Consider the following 21,716-nt stretch of genomic DNA (forward strand, 5'->3'; position numbering starts at 1 on the left):
ATAAATAGCTTAATAAACATCAGTACTGTATGTTTAGTATAAGTCGGTTGCTGACCATTTAAATAAATAATAAATAAAAATAAAACAAATAGCTAAATAAACAGTAACACTGTTACTGTTTAGTATCAAAGGGTGACCATTAAAATAAAGAATACATAAAAATAAAATAAATAGCTAAATAAACATCAGTACTGTTTAGTATCAGTCAAATGCTGACCATTAAAATAAAGAATAAATAAATTAAAATAAATGGCTAAATAAACATCAGTACTGTTTAGTATCAGTCAAATGCTGACTATATTAATACTGCTGAGTCAAGAGATAAAAGCGGCAGCATTGTTACATTGTATTTTGCTATACAAGTTCAGGGGAAACTTTCAACGGTGGAAAACCAGACTTTTAAATATTACATTTTATAAATGACACGACTGGAATTGTTCGGTTGAAGGGGGTACCAAACTGTGAATTCTGAACAAAACAGTGTGGTGAATACATGTTTACACATTAGCTTCCACTTAGCTGACATCAATGAAAGTTATATAGCTAGTTAGCTATAAGCTCGTTGTCACAGAGAGTAAAAGACGGACGTTGTTTATTTTACTTTCCAGCATTGTGTCTCACTAACTAGGTAACAACATAGCATGAAATCAACACTCATCAGACACAATCCACCACCGCACCGTTGTCTGCTGAGCTGCAAAAAGATGTTCTGATGTTTACCTTTCAATCTGCTACATTACTGACTGCACTGACAAACTATAGCTGGCTAAGAGCAAACAGACATGAGTTACATGGTTGTCAGGGACAAGGTTAATGTTATATTAGTTATATTGAAAAGGGGAAATGATGGGGTCATTGTTTAAGTTTCCAGTATGTATTTCACAAACTAGATAAGAATTAAAGAGCAATGGCTTCCCATTGTGAAAGTATTTATATGGGAACTTCCTGAATAGGATTGCAACAATATATAATGAGCTTAGATTTCTAAATGCCTCTCGAAATGGAAAAAAGCAAGCTTCTTAAAAGCAGCTCACTCTCCGGTGAAGCAAGTCACGATGTGAATAGAGGTCACATTGCCCTGTAGTGGTGGACCCCTGATGTTTTTGCCCTGTTTCACAGATTGGTGATGTTAAAGTTGGCGATGTGTCAAAGCCTGTATTCCCATAGCAGGATGAGAGTCTTTGAAGTCATTTTACACCTATAGATCCAACACTTCTGCCCAGTCTGCTGGAAGATCGAACACTATCAAAAATGAAATACGCAGTGAAACTACTGTAGTACTAAATGTCTGTTGCACTCACTTTCACTTGATTGATCACAGGTGCTTTTGGTGTTATTTTTAAGGAATTTTTTTCCCCCCTCACATGACCTTCCTAACACATCTTCCTGAACAGTTATGCTTGACTAGAGAGTATTAATCACGTTAAATGTCCTAGCTGGGTCATTTGTTAGGAGGTTAATCAGGGCATTATTTGTCAACCTCTGACACCAAGGTCAGGTGGAGCCCCAGGGCATGTCCCAGTGGTGCAGTTCATAATCGAGATGCTCTGCTCTTAATTGTTACATCTTGGTCATGAAAACAAAAATGTAAGTGGATTATTGCCAGCTGTGTTGTGTGTGTGTGTGTGTGTGTGTGTGTGTGTATATATGTATATGTATATGTGTGTGTGTATATATATATATATATATATATATATATATATATATATATATATATATATATATATACATACACACACACACACATATATATATATATATATATATATATATATATATATATATATATATATATATATATATATATATATATATATATATATACATATACATACACACACACACACCCAACAAATGAGAAACTCTGGGCTCTGGGCTTAAACAGCTCGCTGTGCAGCTGGATCCTGGACTTCCTGTCAAGCAGACGCCAGGTGGTTAGAATAGGCAGCAACATCTGCTCATCACTGACCCTCAACACTGGAGCCCCACAGGTCTGTGTTCTCAGCCCACTCTTGTATTTCTTGTACACACTTGACTGTGTGACAACACATAGCTCCAGTGCCATCATTAAGTTTACTGATGACACGACGGTGGTAGGTCTGATCACTGACAATGATGAAACAGCCTACAGAGAGGAGGTGCACACTCTGACACACTGGTGTCAGGAGCACAACCTCTCCCTCAACGTCAGTATGACAAAGGAGCTTGTGGTGGACTTCAGAAGAAAAGACAGAGAACACAGTCCCATCACCATCAATGGAGCACCAGTGGAGATAGTCAGCAGCTTCAAGTTCCTGGGTGTCCACATCACTGAGGAACTCACATGGTCCATCCACACTGAAGTCGTTGTGATGAAGGCTCATCAGCGCCTCTTCTTCCTGAGATGACTGAGGAAGTTTGGAATGAACTGCCACATCCTCGCATGGTTCTGCACCTGCACTGTAGAGAGCATCCTGACTGGCTGCATCTCCGCCTGGTACGGCAATAGCACCGCCCACAACCGCAAAGCACTGCAAAGGGTGGTGCGAACTGCCAGACACATCATCGGAGGTGAGCTTCCCTCCCTCCAGGACATATATACCAGGCGGTGTGTGAAAAAAGCTCGGAGGATCATCAGAGACTCCAGCCACCCAAGCCATGGGCTGTTCTCACTGCTATCATCAGGCAGGCGGTATCGCAGCATCAGGACCCGCACCAGCCGACTCCATGATAGCTTCTTCCCCTAAGCAATCAGACTTTTGAATTCTTGATCTCCCACGATCAAAATACATCAGCACAGCACTTTATTACTCTATCTCACACCGGACTGTCATAAATTATATTATTATTATATTATATTTTCTCTTAACAACTTACTATCAACCGACAGCCTGAATGTCAATACGGTACAATACAACCTACTGTACATTCTATATATACAATATATAATTTTTTTTATTGAATAATGTGTATCTATATTATGTGTATTGTATACTGTACAGTGTATGTTATTATTTGTATATTGTGTTGTGTGTAATTATGTGTATATTAGACTTTACATTTGTTGTGTTAATTTGATGTTATTGTAAATTGGTATATGTCTCAGCACTGTCACAACTGCTATGTTGATCAGAACTGCACCCAAGAATTTCACACACCATTGCACTTGTGTATATGGCTGTGTGAAAATAAGTGATTTGATTTGAGATATATATATATATATATATATACACACACACACACAGTACTGTGCAAAAGTCTTAGGCACATAAGATGTTTCACAAAAACATTTGTCTTAAGATGGTTATTTATATCTTCTAATTTAGTGTGTCAATAGGAAATATACAATTTATAAACTTTGAAAAACTGTGTCCAGGTGTAAGTAGGAGAATTGGTGCTGTTTTGAAGGCAAAAGTGTTAACACCAAATAATGATTTGGCTCTTTTTCTGTTTACTGGACTTTGTATGACGTTAACTGATTAATGAAAACATTAATGTCACTTTGAAAGTTTTTCACAAGTGCCTAAAACTTTTGCACAGTACTGTGTGTGTGTTTGTGTGTATATATGTGTGTGTGTGTGTGTGTGTGTGTGTGTGTTATATATATATATATATATATATATATATATATATATATATATATCACTTCACTTCAGAAAATGTACAAATCTACTTAAAATTTTCTGACATCATGTGAACAAAAACATAAAATAATTCCACCAGACTCATTAATTCAGTGTTTTTGATTACACAGCACTCCCCCCCCCCCCCCCCCCGCCCCCCCTTCAGATGGTTTGAAGGTAGTCTAGTCTGAATTATCTTTCAGGGCCCCCCATTTCTTGAATGCCCCCAGAGCCTGTGCTCTTTCTTAGACACAATTATCATTCTTTTAATGAAATTGCCTGGCGTTTAGCAAACATTTTATGAAAGGATAGTTTCTAATGGAACTGGGACACCTCCTCCCCCATCTCTGGAGGATCTAATTAAACTAAACTAGTTTCCAATGTGCTCTAAATGACTTCAGAAAAACCCATTCATTATGTGTGCCCTCCAGTCCAGTTAGAAATATACTCAAACATTATATTTATCAATTAAATAGGTTATTAAATGGCTTAAGTGTTGTTGAGAAATATTCTGCATCTGAACCCTTGAGATTTGTGGTGTTTTCTGTCATGTCATTGGTTAATGGACATGAGCGTTGATACTTAAGCCCAGAACAAATGCGCTTATGAGTCTTTGAGGCCGCTTTTTACATTCAAGTAATTAATCTGGACCTCAGGTTTTCTGAGGTAACATTTTCTATAGTTCTTATCAAATTTGACCCAAATGCAACAATTTGATAAACTAATCCATCTTCTCCACTTTATCTGATGAAAGTTTAAAGCCATTGATCAATGGCTGACTGCAAACAGAGACTTCTCTCTGCTGCCATGGTAACAGTATAGACCTTTAACTGTGTATTTACCAAATGACACGGTGGACCCTTCTGTACCCTGGCTGATTGCATTAATTCTGTTGTTAAGCAAAAAAAACTGGTATTGAGGGAATTGGCACATACAGAACAAAGAAATATTAGCAGTTAAGTCTGAATTTGAATGGTGTATGGATGCTTTCTAATAAAAATAAACAATATATTTCTCTATATTTGTCTCATTGTTTTAAATTATAGACAAACAGGCAAGTAATGTTGTAGTAATATCTTGGTGAAAACAGTGGGTGGGCTCATTCCTAAACTAGTCAATGAGAGGTGCAAAGCCATTAGACCTCAGGTGTGACAATGAATGTGCTAAATAAATCAATTTCTCTGCAGTCTTTCCTCATCACCACATTCGCCATTACTCATCTAGTCTCAAGTCCATTTGGCTAATAGCGCTGGGGCACCCTCGTCCAACAGGGCCGCTGATTGGCAGTCTCTTGTCTGTGCAGGTCCATCCAAGACCTCTTAGCTGAGGACGGGAAGGTTTATACGTTCTGACAGAGACAAATGGCTTTAGAGAGAAAGAGAGAGAAAGCGATAGAGAGAGAGGTAGACAGGAGGAGGTAGACAGTGAGAGGTGAGATAACCTTGGAGTCATCTGAATAACGAGCCCTGCCGGACTGCCAGGTTGTGCCTCCTTGATTAGAATTGCAGATAACCCAGACAATGAGGTGAGACTGAGCTACTGGTGCTGGAGCTGTGAGTGACAGCACGAAAAGCTCTGAAGCTCCAGGCCCAGTCAGTGTGTATGCGTGTGTGTGCACATTCATCCGCCTAATAGACCCTTTCCTGGAAAAGAGGAAACCCTTTACTTAAAGGTCTGTGATGTACTTTGGTCTTACAGATGCATTCATAATATTTAAAAGTGTGTGTCAAATTGTCCTATGCAACTGCAGACATAATGGCTCTAATAATGTCTGTTTGGACAGGTAACTAAAGTCTTTAACTTTATCTATCTTTTTTTTTTTTCTGTTTCACCCAATTTGGAACGCCCAATTCCCAGTGTGCTTTTAAGTCCTCGTGGTCGCGTAGTGATTCGCCTCAGTCCGGGTGGCGGAGGACGAATCCCAGTTGCCTCCGCGTCTGAGATCGTCAACCCGCGCATCTTATCATGTGGCTTGTTGAGCACGTTGCCACGGAGACATATCGCGTGTGGAGGCTTCACGCCATCCACCGCGGCAACCACGCTCAACTCACCACGCGCCCCACCGAGAACGAACCACATTATAGCGATCACGAGGAGGTTACCCCGTGTGACTCTACTCTCCCTAGCAACCGGGCCAATTTGGTTGCTTAGGAGACCTGACTGGACTCACTCAGCATGCCCTGGCATTCGAACTAGCGAACTCCAGGGGTGGTAGCCAGCGTCTTTACCACTGAGCTACCCAGACCCCCCTAACTTTATCTTTCTTTAGTAAATATCAAGACATTATATTGCATCTTTAAAATTGTATTTGTATTCTAAAGTATATTAGGCAGCTCCCAGTGCTTTTGTCCCCTTAAATTTGTAGCCAAAAACACTTTGGTTCCATTCAGAGAATTTTTGTATGTTTATTTATTTATTTCCTACAGGATGCAAAGCAAGCTTGGCCCTTAAAGGTTAGGCGGTCTCTGACAGCATGTTAGTTTCAAACACCAGTGTAGTCTCTAAAGTGGTGCGGTATGGTCAGATGCTGTGTTTCAAATGGACGGTTCATTTCGTGATTTCTGTGTAAAGGATAGCTGGAGTGTGACAGTCCTTGCACACTCAGTGCACACACACACATTCATGGAAAAAAGTGTCAGAATCCACTGCATGTCATTTCTAACCGTCATGCTGGACATGTTCTGTCTCTTAAATGAACCTCAGGGAATTCTTTTCTGAATAGTCCTCCGCTCTTTGGCTGACAGAAAGCACTAGAGCTGCCCTGGATGCTCATGGGTAAAACTGGCACCGGTAAAGACACATCTCTTCACCTCAGCCAAATCAGCTGTCTTACTCTGCCAACTCAAGTCAATCCTTGCTAAGCATGGGTAGGAATACTGCCATTTTGGTGTGTGTGTGTGTGTGTGTGTGTGTGTGTGTGTGTGTGTGTGTGTGTGTGTGCGCACACTAAAGAAAGAGAAGTATAGAAGATGAAAGATTAAAAATGAAAGTGAACATAAAACAGCATTTGCAATGCTTTTTACTCTCTTATTATGTGACATTTAGGAGTCAAACAGGAAATAACGGGAAAAAATGTTGGGTTGGATTTAATTTGATCAATTTACTTTTAAGAATAATGTGCACAGATGAATAATTTATGATAGCACTAAGAACATCCATTACGAAATAAATAGGGTAAATTTTGAGTTTGTTGACTTTAAGATGATAGTCTGCTTTGTATATTATCTCAAATTAAAATCCAATATATGAAATCAGTAAAATAATACCTGTTGATTTCATTGACGCAGCTCGCATTTTAGTCACCAGAGAGTGTCGTTATGAATATATGCAAGATGATCCAACTAGATTATGAATGCCTCATCTGATTTCACCTCATTACCTCATTTAAATGTCATAACCTTTAACACGGCTGATTATCCCTCTCATTGAAATACTGCCACAAAGTAAAGCTTTCTCTGTGTGCTTAAAGGGCATTTAAAAGTCGTACGCCCTCAGCCCAAGAGCGCAAATTCCGTTCAGGCATTTTAAATTCACACCATGTCTTTTGATTTGCTTCAACGGCTGGATTCAAGAAAATGTTCTCAAGAAAAAAAAAAAAGGAAGTCCTTAGGATAAATTATAAGAAGTTCGTAAGAATGTTCCTAAGTGCAATTCTTGAAAAAGTTCTCAAATATTTTCTTAAGAACACCTTCATTTTTTTCTTAAGAATAAAAAGACAGGCTTTGACGTTCTCTGATCAGCCTGCTCATAGGCTTGCCTTGTCACATAGCCAAATTCAGTACTTCAACACTGTTAAATCGTAATGATACATTATTAACCTTTTTTTTTTTTTTTTTTTATGTAAAGTGCATGAGATGTGTTAGTTTAGTTTAATGGCACTACCCGTCATAGGAGAATTTACTTGCTGCTAACCATTTGATAACTTTTAATTTGACATGGAGGAAAAGAAAAGAAACAAAAATTTAAGTAGACAAAAGCTGAGGAAATTACTGCAAGGAAAAAGTTCTCCTTAGGAAGCTTGATAATAATATCACGTTGGAAATTAAGAGGCGGGTAAATGGGAAAGGGTGGCGGAGGCTGTCTCCGCTGTTGCCAACTCCGATAGGGATGTGGATGGGTGGTGAAAAAGTAAGTCTCAGCTTTCTAATGTTATAATTATTATGCTTCTATGAACTCTAAATATCGCGGAGAGCACTATATGCAGCGCATCCATTAGCGTAATTGGTCACCACATTAATAAGCTTCAAAACAACATTTGTTTGAATTTGGTGATGAAATTTACATGGTTTGAAAGCGGAAAATAAAAAAAATAATTAAACAAAAAAAGTCAAAACTTTTTTTTTTTTTTGGTCTAAAATCACATTTCTACGTAAACAGCCCACTGTGACTTCAGACTCAACATGAAAACACCAGTTAATTCATTAAACATCTTACCTTTTAGAATTGTGTTAAAGGTAGGATAACTGTGAGGTTATCCTAACTTTAAGATGTTATTTACGACAAATTTGAATGCTTCTTAAATTTTTCTTAAGAACCATCTTAAGAAAAAAGATAAGAACTTTAAGAAGTTTTTTCAGGAATACAAAATATTCGTAACTTTTTTTCTTAAGTTAGAAATTAAGAAGAAAATGGTAGTTAAGAAGAAATTTCTTCTGAAGAATGTTTTGTGAATCTGGCCCCAGGGGAGTTGGCACAAGGACAAAATCAAAATGAATCAACAGAGGAAACAAAATGATTTTGAAGCATACACAAGTTTTCTAATTATTCACTTCTGCAGTTTTCATCCATGTTCCTCTTTTTTTTGGTGCTATTATTAATCTTTTTTTTTGTGTGTTTTGTTTTGTTTTTCTGTTTTGTTTTGTGTTTTGTTTTGCTTTGCACGCTTAAGGCATTTAAAAGTATGCTTTCACCCCAAGAGCACAAATTCTGTGGAGGCCTTTTAAATTCACATCATGTTTTTGATTTTAGTGCAGGGGAGTTGGGGCGTCCACAAATCAAAATGAAACAAAATTTAAAAAAATATACACTGGAATATAAAGAAATATATCAACTGTACAAAGTTTGGAATAATGTACAGATTTTGCTCTTATGGAGAGAAAGTGCCATTCAACTGATCACAATGTATAGTCAGGACATTAATAACATGAAAAATAACTATTACAATTTGAAAAAAATGTTCAGAACTTCTTAAACTACTTCAAAGACTTCTCAAAAAAAAATCCTCCACGTGCATCAATGACAGCTTTGCAGATCCTTGGCATTCTAGCTGTCAGTTTGTCCAGATACTCCGGCGACATTTCACCCCACGCTTCCTGTAGCACTTGTGATAGATGTGGCTGTCTTGTCGGGCACTTCTCACGCACCTTACAGTCTCACTGATCCCACTAAAGCTCAGTGGGGTTAAGATCCATAACACTCTTTTCCAGTTATCTGTTGTCCAATGTCTGTGTTTCTTTGCCCACTCTGACCTTTTCTTTTTGTTTTTCTGTTTCAAAAGTGTTTTTTTCTTTGCAGTTCTTCCCATAAGGCCTGCACCCCAGAGTCTTCTCTTTACTGTTGTACATGAAACTGGTGTTGAGCGGGTAGAATTCAATGAAGCTGTCAGTTGAGGACATGTAGGCGTCTATTTCTCAAACTAGAGACTCTGATGTACTTATCCTCTTGTTTAGTTGTACATCTGGCATCATTTTTTTTTTTTTTTTCTGTTTCAAAAGTGGCTTTTTCTTTGCATTTCTTATTATAAGGCCTGCACCCCTGAGTCTTCTCTTTACTGTTGTACATGAAATTGGTGTTGAGCGGGTAGAATTCAATGCTACCACGAGGAGGTTACCCCATTTGACTCTACCCTCCCTAGCAACCAGGCCATTTTGGTTGCTTAGGAGACCTGGTTGGAGTCACTCAGCACACCCTGGATTCGAACTCGTGACTCCAGAGGTGGTAGTCAGTGTCAATACTCGCTGAGCTACCCAGGCCCCCTGGGCCTGTCTAGATTTGATCAAAAATGACTTTTTTCAAATAGTGATGGTGCTGTTTTTTACATCAGTAATGTCCTGACTATACTTTGTGATCAGTTGAATGCCACTTTGGTGAATTAAAGTACCAATTTCCTTCCGAAACAGCAAAATCTGTACATTATTCCAAACTTTTGGCCGCCAGTGTATATAAATATTTGAAACTTACTGAAGTGTTCTAATTAAACACTTCAGATTTTATTCAGCACTGCAATTTTCATTCATGTTCCTATTTTTTTGGCTTTTATTAATCTGTTTTGTTTTGTTTAGTTTTGCATGCTTAAAGGACATTTAAATGTCCACTTTCAGCCCAAGAGTGTAAATTCTGTCTTTTAGATTCACACCGTATTTTTTTTTTATTTTGCCGCAGAGGAGTTTGGCGACACATCAAAAATAAATCAAAAGAGAAAAATAAACGCTTTTGAAGCATATCGACAGTGTTCTAATTATACACTTCTACAGTTTCCATTCCTGTTTATGTTTTTGGCTCTAAATATATTTACTCCACTGAGGTAAGTTCTATTCGTAATGCAGTTGAATATCAGTGAAGCTTTTGGTGCTCTGAGCCATTAATTAGTTGAATTGTGATAAACTGTTTTAAGTTAACACTCGTTTTAATTGGAATTCAGAGAGCGACTGCAACAGGGTTTCAGGATAATGTTTACTGTTTCTCTTCAGTCAGTCTTTACTGGCGTTTGTACACTAAAGGAAGTTTTATAACAGGAAGTCGTGCATGACTGCTTGTGCTGAGAATGAGAGGGTAAAGAAAAAGTGATGAGTCAGGCGTGGAGGAGCACGGCTCAATGAGAAGGCGACCAGCCATGCTGGCCATTATGTGTATCCTTCCTGTCAATCATAAACCAGACTGACAGTTCACACAATTGCTTTAACAGATAATCTCCAGGGTAGATGTCCCTCCACCTTCCTGGAAACCCTGAATCCTCCCTCCATAGACATACAGTATTAAATTGTAATGTGTACATGCCAGTTCTTTTCCACAAGAGTCACATTCTGTTTTTGGCTTTTTTGTGTGTTGTTTTTATATATATTTTTCTAACGTTAAAGTTATAAACAGTGCATAATAGCACACTTTCATCTAGACACTCATAATTCATTCCATCCAGTAATAATGTAATATTTGGAGAGCAACATAGCAGACATTAGTTAGAAACCTGTCTGAAGAACCAATTTACCAGTTTTAAACTGAAATCTTCCTCCAAATGTTTACATGACTCTGTGTGGCACCGATGCTTTCATTGAACCCTGAAGGTGCTATGTGCTCTGGGCCGGCGCCGGTCAATGCAAGGCCAGTGATTTGTGCTTCTACAGCTGGTCCTGCAGAGGCTGGAAGGTTGTTTGGAGGGGGGGAATTGGGTGTTTTAGTGGGCAGCTGCTAATGCTTAATCTCTCCCATGCTGACACCGGCTGAATTAATTGATAGTATTCTCTGGAAGTCTGCTGAATATTTGTCAGGGCTCGTCAGATAAATCTCTGGACAGGATTCTTTTTTGTCTTTTACTGACTCTGGCCTCAGCCGCCTCCGTCTTTGTGCATTCATGTGGCTGGTCTTAAGAAGGGGGGGCTTAGAAAAATAAGAAAAATGAAGCCCGGTCAAAGAGAGTGTTTTTGTTTGCTTATGTTCATTGAGCTTGTCCCTTGTGTTCCAAACCAGTGAGGAATACATTTTTTTGGAAGGAAATGAGTAACCAATTGTACAAAAAGCACCACCTTTAATCTGTATGTCATGTTGTGAATTTCTTTATTTCGTCTTTGTGAAAGTAAAAGTATAACTGGATAACGGGTACTGTACATTTTGATGTCAGAGGGAAGGTTCACTTACTCACCCTGAACTTGTTCCGAAACTGTATGACTTTCTTTCTTATGTAGAAAACAAAAGGAGAAGTTAAGCAGAATCTCCAAGCTTATTTTCCATTCAGTAACACTGGGTGGGCACCAAGGGCTGTCAAGTTCCAAAAAGGACAACAAAACACCATAAAAGTATTGTAAAAGTGCCATTAAAGTAGTCTATACAACTAATGCACCATATTTTGAAGTATTCTGAAGCCATATGATAGCTTTATATGAGGAACAGACTGAAATCTGTTGAAATCTGTCGAAAAAGTCGTTATTTACTTACAATATTCCCTTAAAGATCTTGCTTGACATCCATGGTCAATATTGACTTTCATTGTATGGACAGGAGCTTGGATATTCTACTTTGAATCTAAATAACTCCTTTTGCTATTTTTTTGTGTGAACTATTTCTTTATTTGATCTATTTTTAAACAAACTAAAAAGCGGGACCATTTTATCAAGGAGGGAGAAAAGGGTAGCCACGACTTTGTCGTATTCTTCTCAACTAAGCGATGAACTGAACATACAGGCTTTTGAACGACTTCTGTTTCACAAGAGCATTCCTGACCCTGCATTCACTTTCCATAGTGACAAATACCTAAATAACTATAGCCTGTAATCTGTAGTATAATATACTCAGTCTATATTAATTATGATCAAGAGCAGCCTAGAAAATTAAAATAACTGGAAAGAATAATAGAAGGATTATACTAAAAGTAGGTAATGTAAACAGCTGGAATTTACATTAATTTGCTGTAGTCACCACTAAAAAGGCTCCCTCTCAGCTCTGTTTTATATATACATAAATTAAGTATATTTTGTCTTTACTGCACTCGCAAAAGTATAACCAATTGAAAAAATACATTTGTATACAAAATACACTTATATTTAAGATACATTCCCTAAAAGCAAGTCTAAATATCTTATGTTGCTTCTCAAGTTAATGTATCTTATTTTAAGGATTTTTAGACAATGCTAAATTGAAAACAAGAGAAAAACACTTGATAACAATAGGATTTTGGCAGTGAATATCTTTACTGAATTAATCTTAATAATATATTTTTTTTCCTTTTAATTCAGTGAATGTCATTTAGAGGTATTTTTTAATAGATGATTTTGTCCTCTTTATTGTTAGCAAGCATGTTTAATACAACCTTTTAGGTGGGGAACAAGCTGATTAATAGGTTAAGAGCTAATGATTAATCATTGCAATAATCGCTGAATAGCCGAATAATCGTTGAATAATCGTTAGATTAATCGATTATCAAAATAATTGTTAGTTGCAGCCTTAGTTGACACACTTCCCATAGAAGCAGAAAGTTGGGGTGGGACATATCGAGGGCTCGTCCTTTTTTTTAATGAATTAATAATACAATTTTGTTTTTATTTTTTTATGGCCAAAAGTCTTTAGTTTACATCACAACCTGCCAAAACATGATTTAGTACTTGCTATTGCTAGTTGGATATGATATTCTCATTCTAAAGAACATTTACTTGTTTGCACAACATTTTTCATTTTTGGTCCAAATTCCCAGAGGTGAAAGTCTACATTTTAAATCTTCTAAAAGTTTATTTTGTCAGGAGTACACTAGCATTTAGCATCAAAACTTAAAATAATAGAATACTGTGAAAAGCCCCACAAAACTCAAGTTTTGATTTTGAATATTGGATACATTTTTACACAGAAGTTTTATTGCATTATTCATTTTAACATGTATATTTTTACGTCTTGTGGCTTTACTTTTGAAATGGTGTGCATTTGTTCACGGACTTGCCTCATTCACTACCATTGTAAGTGTTTCACTGTAACCTTGATTTTCTTCTTCTTTTTTTTTCTTTTTTTCCTTTTAATAAATGAGGGTCAAGTCGAAATTACATTTGTGGTAATCAACATTATGCCACAAATGCTGCCAAGTGAGCTTAACTTGTATTAAACCCTGAACATTTATTTTAAGGGTCCACAGAGCAGCTTACAAAGATGATTTTCATTGCAATCATTTATTTTTGCAGATTTGCCTTTCTATAGTGAAAACTGGAAAACAAATGCCTGCTTCATTATCCTCAGAAAAATATGCTGTATTAAAGTATTGATTTAGAGACTTATTTTTTCTTCCTGCAACTGTTTATTTGTTACATATGCCTTATTGATGTTTACACACTCAACTGCACTGCGCTCATAATGAGATTAACACACAAAAAAAACAATGAAACTTTTGTGAACCAAAGCAAGCACGTACATACCTCAGGGATATTGTTTTACTGTCACATTTGGCTCCTAATGTTACACAGTGTCTCAACCAATCTGAGCTTCCTGCAATCACTTTGACTTTCAAAATCCATCTCATCCAATTTCTGCACAAATATTCTCTCCTAGATCAGCCTATAAAATGCTACTTTATCCTATTTCTCTTGCTTAAGCAGAGATGCCAGGCAGCAATAGCTTAACCCTTATCAATGTCAAGGATGTTAGTTTTATAGTGCTTTGCTGTATTAAGCTTTTGAGTGCTTGGAATTTCAGTTTTAATTTGCAGTCTTTCAAACACCAGCGAGCTGACATATTCCAAAGGCTCAGCCTGACAGGTAACATCCCTTAAAATAGAGATACTCTGAGCCAGATGCACTGATGTTTGGTTGTTAACCTGCATTATTTAAGCCGCTGAGAAATGTCAGGTGGAGGCAGCCGTGAATATTGGTTTGTTTCTCCGTTATTATTTCCACTTTACACTGGTGTAGTGTGCTACATTTCTGGTTTTTCACTTTGGGAATTCATTTAGCAAACTATCTCTTCAAGTAGATGCTCAATCTATGATTGAGCAGATAAAAAGTTCTGCTTTTCCTCATAAAGTATCTTTTCCTGCTGCCTGCTGTATATTGATTTTTCTTTTCAATTCGAGGCTGCCTTGGCAACAAACTTTACATTTTCAGGCCATCAATTTTTCTGACATTCAAACACGGTTTCTCTCTCTCTTACTCTGGTCCAATCACTCATTCCGCTCACTTAAGGCCTATGACCTTTGACCTCATGAATTCTCCACACGACAGCTTCAGTGCGTATGATTTTGTTCTGCTGTTTTCATTAAGTTTATTTCGTTTTGGCTCAGAGGAGTCTCACAGTGGCACCTCTGTGTGTTTGCTGGCTGTATGCTTGGTTAAAACGGCCCCACCACAGAAGCAGATGTTCATGCATTTTTATCTGAAACTGTGGCTTTTGTTTGTCTGGCTCCATCTCTCTTCATTTCCGTAATTACTGCTTCTGTGGAACAGTCCACGCGAGAGCCAGGCATTTCAGGGTGGCAGAATAGTATTTATTGTCTCTCCCTTCTTTCACATTTTTTTTTCTTCTAATAGACAGAGTCCATTTTACTTCTTGCCTATAATTACTTGGGTTTGGCGATCAGTAATGTTGTCATTTACCCTGAAATTACAAAGTGATCAGAGGCACTCTGTCCCAGGACTCACCTCTGACTGCATGTGTACAGTATCTACCTTTACAGCACCAGGCTGAGCTCAGGATGGCATTCACTTTGCCAGAGTCTTCGTGCTGGTTGAGACGCAGCTTCTTTACTGTTTCAAATGGAACAACAATTGAAGACGTCTTCCGGTCAAACATACATTAAAGTCAGATTGTGATCATCCCAGATTTTTATATATGTGTTCATGTATTGATGGTACTAGACACATGAACGTACAGATTTTGTGCAGGGTTCCTACCATAATGGAAAACCTGGAAATATTTGTTTTTAGTGTTCTCAGTCAGAAAGTGTAAAGACCCTGTTTCTGGATGGATGCATTATGGATTTCATAAAGTGTTTTAAAACAATTTAGAATTTGAGGGACATCACTGGTGTTTCTGTTGTGTTAGCATTAGTGGTTGGCTGCCAAGATTTTTTCTATGGCCAATGCAGATATCTAGTGAGCAGGTGGGCTGGTACAACAAGTTTTCCATAAAGTTTACTGGATTCCCTCCAAAACAAAAAGCAAAGCAAAACAATCCCCCCCCCCCCCAAAAAAAGGCAAAAAACAAAACAACATAAACACAAAACAACAACGACAAAAAAGAAAACAACAACAAACAAAAACACATTTTCCATAATATTTACTGGATTCCCTCCAAAACAAAACACCAAAAAACAAATAAACAAACAAAACAACAACAACAAAAAACAAAACCATGTAAAAACAAAACAGAAAAAACACATTTAGAAATTGACCAGACTGTCATTAAATTATGGGAACTGACAAAACTGGGAGCCAACACATATGTTAATTGGCCAAAAGGGTGGTGTTATCAGCCGATTCAGACAAAAAACAAAAACTGCCAATTAGCAGGTCGGGCCGATATATTGTTCCATCACTAGTTTCAGTATTCTTTTTTTTAGCAGTAGTAACCTACCTGAACACTTTTACAGTTTTCTCAGTGTAAGAACATATATTATAATAGAAATAAAAAAAAGGGCTAAGTGTTCAGAAAGTCTAGGACAGAGCACAACAATAAATAAACATAGCATAGTTGTGTAAGGACACAAGAAATTAAAAGACACTCAATCTATATATTTAAGTCTAATTGGTTTCAAGGACTGTCTGATGCATATTAGGAAGGGAATAAACGAAGGAGAGCGCATTTTATGTGTTTGTTTGATCTGTCCTTGCTGGAGAAGAGTAATTGCGATTTGTAAGAAGAGGTGCCAAAGGCAATCTGACCTGGGAGTGCAGGTGATAATGGTCAAATCAGCAGAGATGTTGTTTGTAATAAGACACTGTATGAAGAGTCAAAGGTGAAAAATGAGTGTTATATTGTTGAAGGGAAAGGAAGGTGTGAATTTGTGTGTGTGGCTATATTATGTTGAGAATGTAGACCCTCTCTCACCCATATTTGACAGACCATGCTTCCTCTACCAGTGCCCCCCTTGGAAACATAAGACTACCAAAACAACACAAAACAATCAGAATGGCCGGCAAGTGTCAGGGCTATGGTGTCCCCAGGAATCTAGCTCTGCTGGGGGCTGGCACCGAGCCGTCCGCAGCTGTCAGGGCCCTGTACAGCAAAACGCTAGCACCAGATGAGCTTTTGTAACCCAACCTGGCCTGGAACGCTTTATGAGCCTGGGAACAATCCTGTGTTTTCTTTGAAATTCTTGACCCGACCCTCTTGGTGCTAAACACTGGTGTTATTCCTGTGTTACTCCAATAGCTTTATTTTCTCTTCATTTTCTCCCTCTCTTTTCTGTTTTCTGACTGTGACCAAAACATCTTTTAAAGAAAATGCATTCTGATGTATCTGTGGATGTTGTCATCCAACAATCTTTTTTAGTTTTTTTTTTTTTTTTGTCTCCGAGTTACTTTAAAAGGTGTTTTGGTTGTTTTTCCAGCTCTGGTCTAATGACAGTGATATGTGAGCACATGGAGAAGTGGTTTGATCACAGTGAGAGACTGAGGACTAAATAAACAAAGATGTTCTGAAAGCCTATCCTGCCACTGTGAAATCTTTTATGAGTTTTGTGCTTCAATAGGAGAATTTAGTCACAACAAAGACAGATCATATGTAGTCTTCAAAGATGGTCAGGGCTGGAATAACTATTTGGACTTTTTTTTTATGTGTGTTGTGTTTGCCATATAGAGCAGGGTAGTCATTGCATTCATTGCATTTCCATATTGTCAGCTATAGTATACACAGCATTGTCACAGGAAACATTTTGACCCCACTACATATAGTGAAAAAAACAAAACTCTAAACCAGTATTTATGTCTTGTTATTCAGTAAAATAAAATGCCATAATAAAAACAAGATACATTTACTTGAGGAGCAAATATAATAAGACTTGTAAAAAAAAAAAAAATATATATATATATATATATATATATATATATATATATATATATATATATATATATATATATATATATATATATATATACACACACACACACACACATACATACACACAGTACTGTGCAAAAGTTTTAGGCACTTAAGATGTTTAACAAAAACATTTGTCTTAATATGGTTTATATATTCAGCTTTAATGTGTCAATAGGCGATATACATTTTATTCTCCCAAACATTCCTTTTGCAAATAGAATAGAATAGAAGAACAGGGAGCACTGCAACAGATGGTATGGCCCCCACAGAGTTCCCCTCTGAACATCAAGTCAGTCTGGGATTACATGAAGAGACAGAAGCAATTGAGACATCCTAAATAGATATAAGAACTGTGGTGAATTCTCCAAGAAGCTTGGAACATCCTATCTGCCAACAACCAAGAAAAACTGTGTTCTCAAGTGAATTAGTGCTGTCTTGAAGGCAAAGGTGGTCACACCAAATATTGATTTATGTGGCGGGGGGGGTGGGGGGTTATGTTTACTGGACTTTGTATGATGTTAATTGATAAATGAAATGTATTTATGGCATTATTTTTGAAGGAATCCTCAATATTTTTAAAAATGTAGCTTGCTAAATTCTTTCCCCCGAAGTTTATGAAAAAAAAAAAAAAAAAAAAACTTTGCCAATGGGGTAAGAAACATTAATTTCATTCATGACATATTCTCTGAAAACAAGTCTTATAAATATGTCTTATAAAGCTAAGTAAATTTACACTGTTTTAAAGAGCTAAAGTGAATGGTGACTTAGAATAACATACTGCCCAAAATTCCTGTTGTGTCCCAAAGAGGGGAGAAAATCATATGAGTATGAAAGAACATGAGGGTGAGTGATGATAGAAATGTCATTTTTGGATGAATGATCCCTATTTATCTAGGATGTTTAGATATTTTTAATGAGAAAACAAGTTAACAACACTGACTAAGATGGAGGATAGAGAGAGTTAAAAAAAAAATTGGGTTGATCTATGTACTATTTGAACTTGTAGTCCATATTTTTCCTGTTTTGCACTCTATCATGAAATATTGTCTGAAAGGGAGATTTACCTCACCCTGTGTAATCTCCTTCATGGCCACCATGACTCTGTAAGCTCAAAGATAACAGCATCTGTCCTTACCAGAATCTTCAATAGTCAAGTCTGATGTTAACACTGGTACAACAGGTGAGGTTTTTAGAATTGCCATCACCATTTTGAAGAACTTGAATAATGTCTCTCTCTTTATTCCCACTGCCTAAACTGTGCGTGTGATTAGCTAATATAACAATTCGTTGGTGCTCTGGAACTAGCGACGGGTGACGAGACGTGTAATATCTGACATTTAGAGATCTAAGGATCTCTGATTGGCACTTGATTAGGGCCTAATTCATGCCATTATCTCATCCAGTAGAATTAGCTGTGTAGAAAATTGTGTGGTAAATCACAGGGGCTGAAAACAGGAGGGATGGGGAGGAGCTGGGAAATAAGGCACATAATCAGAATCAATGCCAGAGTGAGGCTACGTGGGCAATGTAGTGCAATGCTTTCTGTCATCAAATCATAAAGTTGACTTGTGGCCCAACTGAATGGCACAGGACCCTCAAGTCTTTGCCAACTCTCTTATGAATGTTTTGGCACTGTGGTGTGCAGTTCCTCTCGGTGCATTTAGGGCAATTTACAGATCTCTTTCTTTTTTCCTCCCGAGTTCTCGTTTTTCACCCAGCCCACCCTAACCCACCCCTGCGTGCACTTAATGGCAGCCACTCCCCCAGACCTGAACTCCAAACCTCACCGGGGACGGAAAATAATTAGGGAGGGAAAATTGCGCCTGACACCATTTCTGAAAAGCAGGGTATTGTAATGAAAGCAGAGCAAGGATCTTTGTGTCAGAGGGAAAAATTGAAAGGAAAGGAGTCGGCTGTGAAAAAGACTTTGTGAGAAAGGCCTTTGGGGGGTTAGCAAGGCATTACTGTCTCGCTGCAGTGCTTGTGGGAAAACTGTGAAACTCATGCATGTGCCCAGCTGCACCGAAGTACCTGACTTGTCTCCAGGTACCGTCTACACTTCTGCAGGAGAAGAGAAAGTATATATTGAGGTCGTAAGGATGTGGGAGAGGCTGAAAGCATGTGTTTCGCTTCTACACATTGATCAATTACCTCTCAGTTCTCCTGTCCCCTCAGCTGTCCCTTCTGTGATCACCCTGTCTCCTCACTTCTTGTGGTCTTCATTTAATACAAACCCTAGCCCAGCATGCAGAGGACCCTCAGGCCTTGTTAACACCTGGTATATTAAGATGCATTTTGGACAATCTGATCACAAGTGTACAGTCGAGACGTTTACACTTGATCATAACGTGCGTCTCTTCTGGCCACTTGTGTTCGGATATCGAGGGTAGGGTCTCTGATTTCATGATGACATAAATCAATCACTCACAACCGAATATAGTTCAAGAAGACAAATCTCAAAATGTTTTGGACCCTGTTCAAACAGGTCTATAGCACCGTCCCGTTTCAAACGGATCATCCAGAATGCATATTTATACCAGGTGTAAATGGGGCCTCAGAATAAATAAGTCCACTGGCACACACAGCCAGGCATCCTACAGCAACAGGGCGTGGAATAGATAGATGAACCATTAGCGGTAATATTTTACAGAGGTTGAGGAGACGTGGAATGGCGGTGGTGGACAGCACCAGATGCTGTGCTGCATAGATGGGGACAGTGCAAATGACAGATCTGCTGTTAAAAGGTCCAGTGGGGGCATCGTGACTTTTGAAGAGGAGTGAAATATTACACTAGGTGGCATAGTTGCAGGATTACTGCAGGCTAAAAGTGCTGTTTTTAGAGTCTTGGCAGCTGTCTTGAAAGCAGGGGGAGCCAGGGCCTGCAAATTTCTTTAATGGCCAATCAATGTTTATACTGAAACATCATCAACTTTAGGGGGCTGCACAGATCTGCTCTTGGCAGATTTTACACGATAACCCCGGTTCTGATGTCACGGCGCAGTGGTTTAATTTACATAATGAGCCACATGGAAGATGATCAGGTTCCAGCCTCTGCAACTGGCAAGAGTTGACTCATTAGACAACAAATTCAGCTCTCAAAGATGTCCTGCTGTTTTAGACGGTGCCCACCGTGTTTTAATTGACACCATCAAGCCAAATAAAGAAATAAATGCGCTGCTTAATGTTTCGGCAAGACCATTAATTGCAAGTATTGCACCGGAAAGATGCAAATAGCACACTATATCTCTTGATGACAACTTCTCTGCTCAAAGTTGACAATAAACACCACACTTAGCTAATGATGATCGGAGGCTGACCGTGTAAGTTTGCTAGCTTCGCAATCAGTAGGGAATTCTCCTTAAATTCTCCCTAGATTAGAAAATAAATTGACACCCCAGCTCGCATCTGGGTCAAGCTTCTGCTGCAGCTCGGCTGAGACCTGCTTTTGGTGGTGTTAATTCATTTGTCATAAACAGAAATCATCGGAGTCACTAGGGAACGATTGGGAACAGCAAGTCCTGCATTCAGAGCCCTATACAAATTCCCCTGGTTAGAAAGGCGGGGGTATTGATTCTTGCAAAGAATTACATTGTTTTGTGCCTCGTGTTGTTATGTCTGACTGAAAGTCTAGGAATCGGCTGACTGGATATGATTGCGCCCCAGATCGAGGCCCAGGCCCCTGGGCTCATTACCTGGGCTGGTTAGAGAATTGGCTCTTAGCTCTGCTTTCTCATCTCGAAAGCCATTTATTTTATTTTTTTATCGGAATTCATCTCTAAATATACCTGCAGTGGCGAGGGGGAGAAGGAGGTGGAGGGTTTGAGAGATTACAGTATTGAGCCTGTAGATGATTCCAGTTTTAGTGCCCAAAGCGATTTCAGATTGCCTGTCTTTAGAGATGTATGAATGCTAGTGTATTTTGATACCTCTGCTTAGCAGTGAAATGGGGAGCAAAGGCAGCCACTCAGAGTGTCACCGCCATCACCTGATATGGCATCTGTCACACTGTGAACCGACCCAGCTCCCTGAACTTGTCTCCATACAAACGGAGCGAAATAAACCTGAGCTACTATGATGCAAGGCCAACGAAATCAGCCAAAGCCGCTCAACCATCAAACAGGATTTACTGGCACAGTGAGCTGAACTCCAGATTACTTCTGAAACTCATTACTTGGGTTGTACAACAATGTAATCAGTTAAGTATCCTCTGAAAGGCACCTAGGTGGACTCCAGAAGTAGTGCCGAAATGACGTTTCGTAGCAAGACGATAGAGGCCCAAGTGCTTGGTTTTAAATATATTTTTATAAGGGACAGTTCACCCAAAAAGGAAAATGTAGTCATCGGGAACTCTCACCTTATATGCCTAACCTGTATGTGTTACTTTCCTCT

The 21,716-nt window shown here is 38.4% G+C and overlaps 1 protein-coding gene across 2 annotated transcripts in view; it reads left to right on the forward strand.

The window, feature by feature from the left end:
* macrod2 (mono-ADP ribosylhydrolase 2) overlaps positions 1 to 21,716 on the forward strand; it is a 790,103-nt gene that overhangs the window by 234,342 nt on the left and 534,045 nt on the right. The window lies entirely within an intron of this gene.

The sequence above is a fragment of the Myxocyprinus asiaticus genome, chromosome 23 (genome assembly GCF_019703515.2).
Source record: "Myxocyprinus asiaticus isolate MX2 ecotype Aquarium Trade chromosome 23, UBuf_Myxa_2, whole genome shotgun sequence".
In the NCBI taxonomy this organism is placed as follows: Eukaryota; Metazoa; Chordata; class Actinopteri; order Cypriniformes; family Catostomidae; genus Myxocyprinus; species Myxocyprinus asiaticus.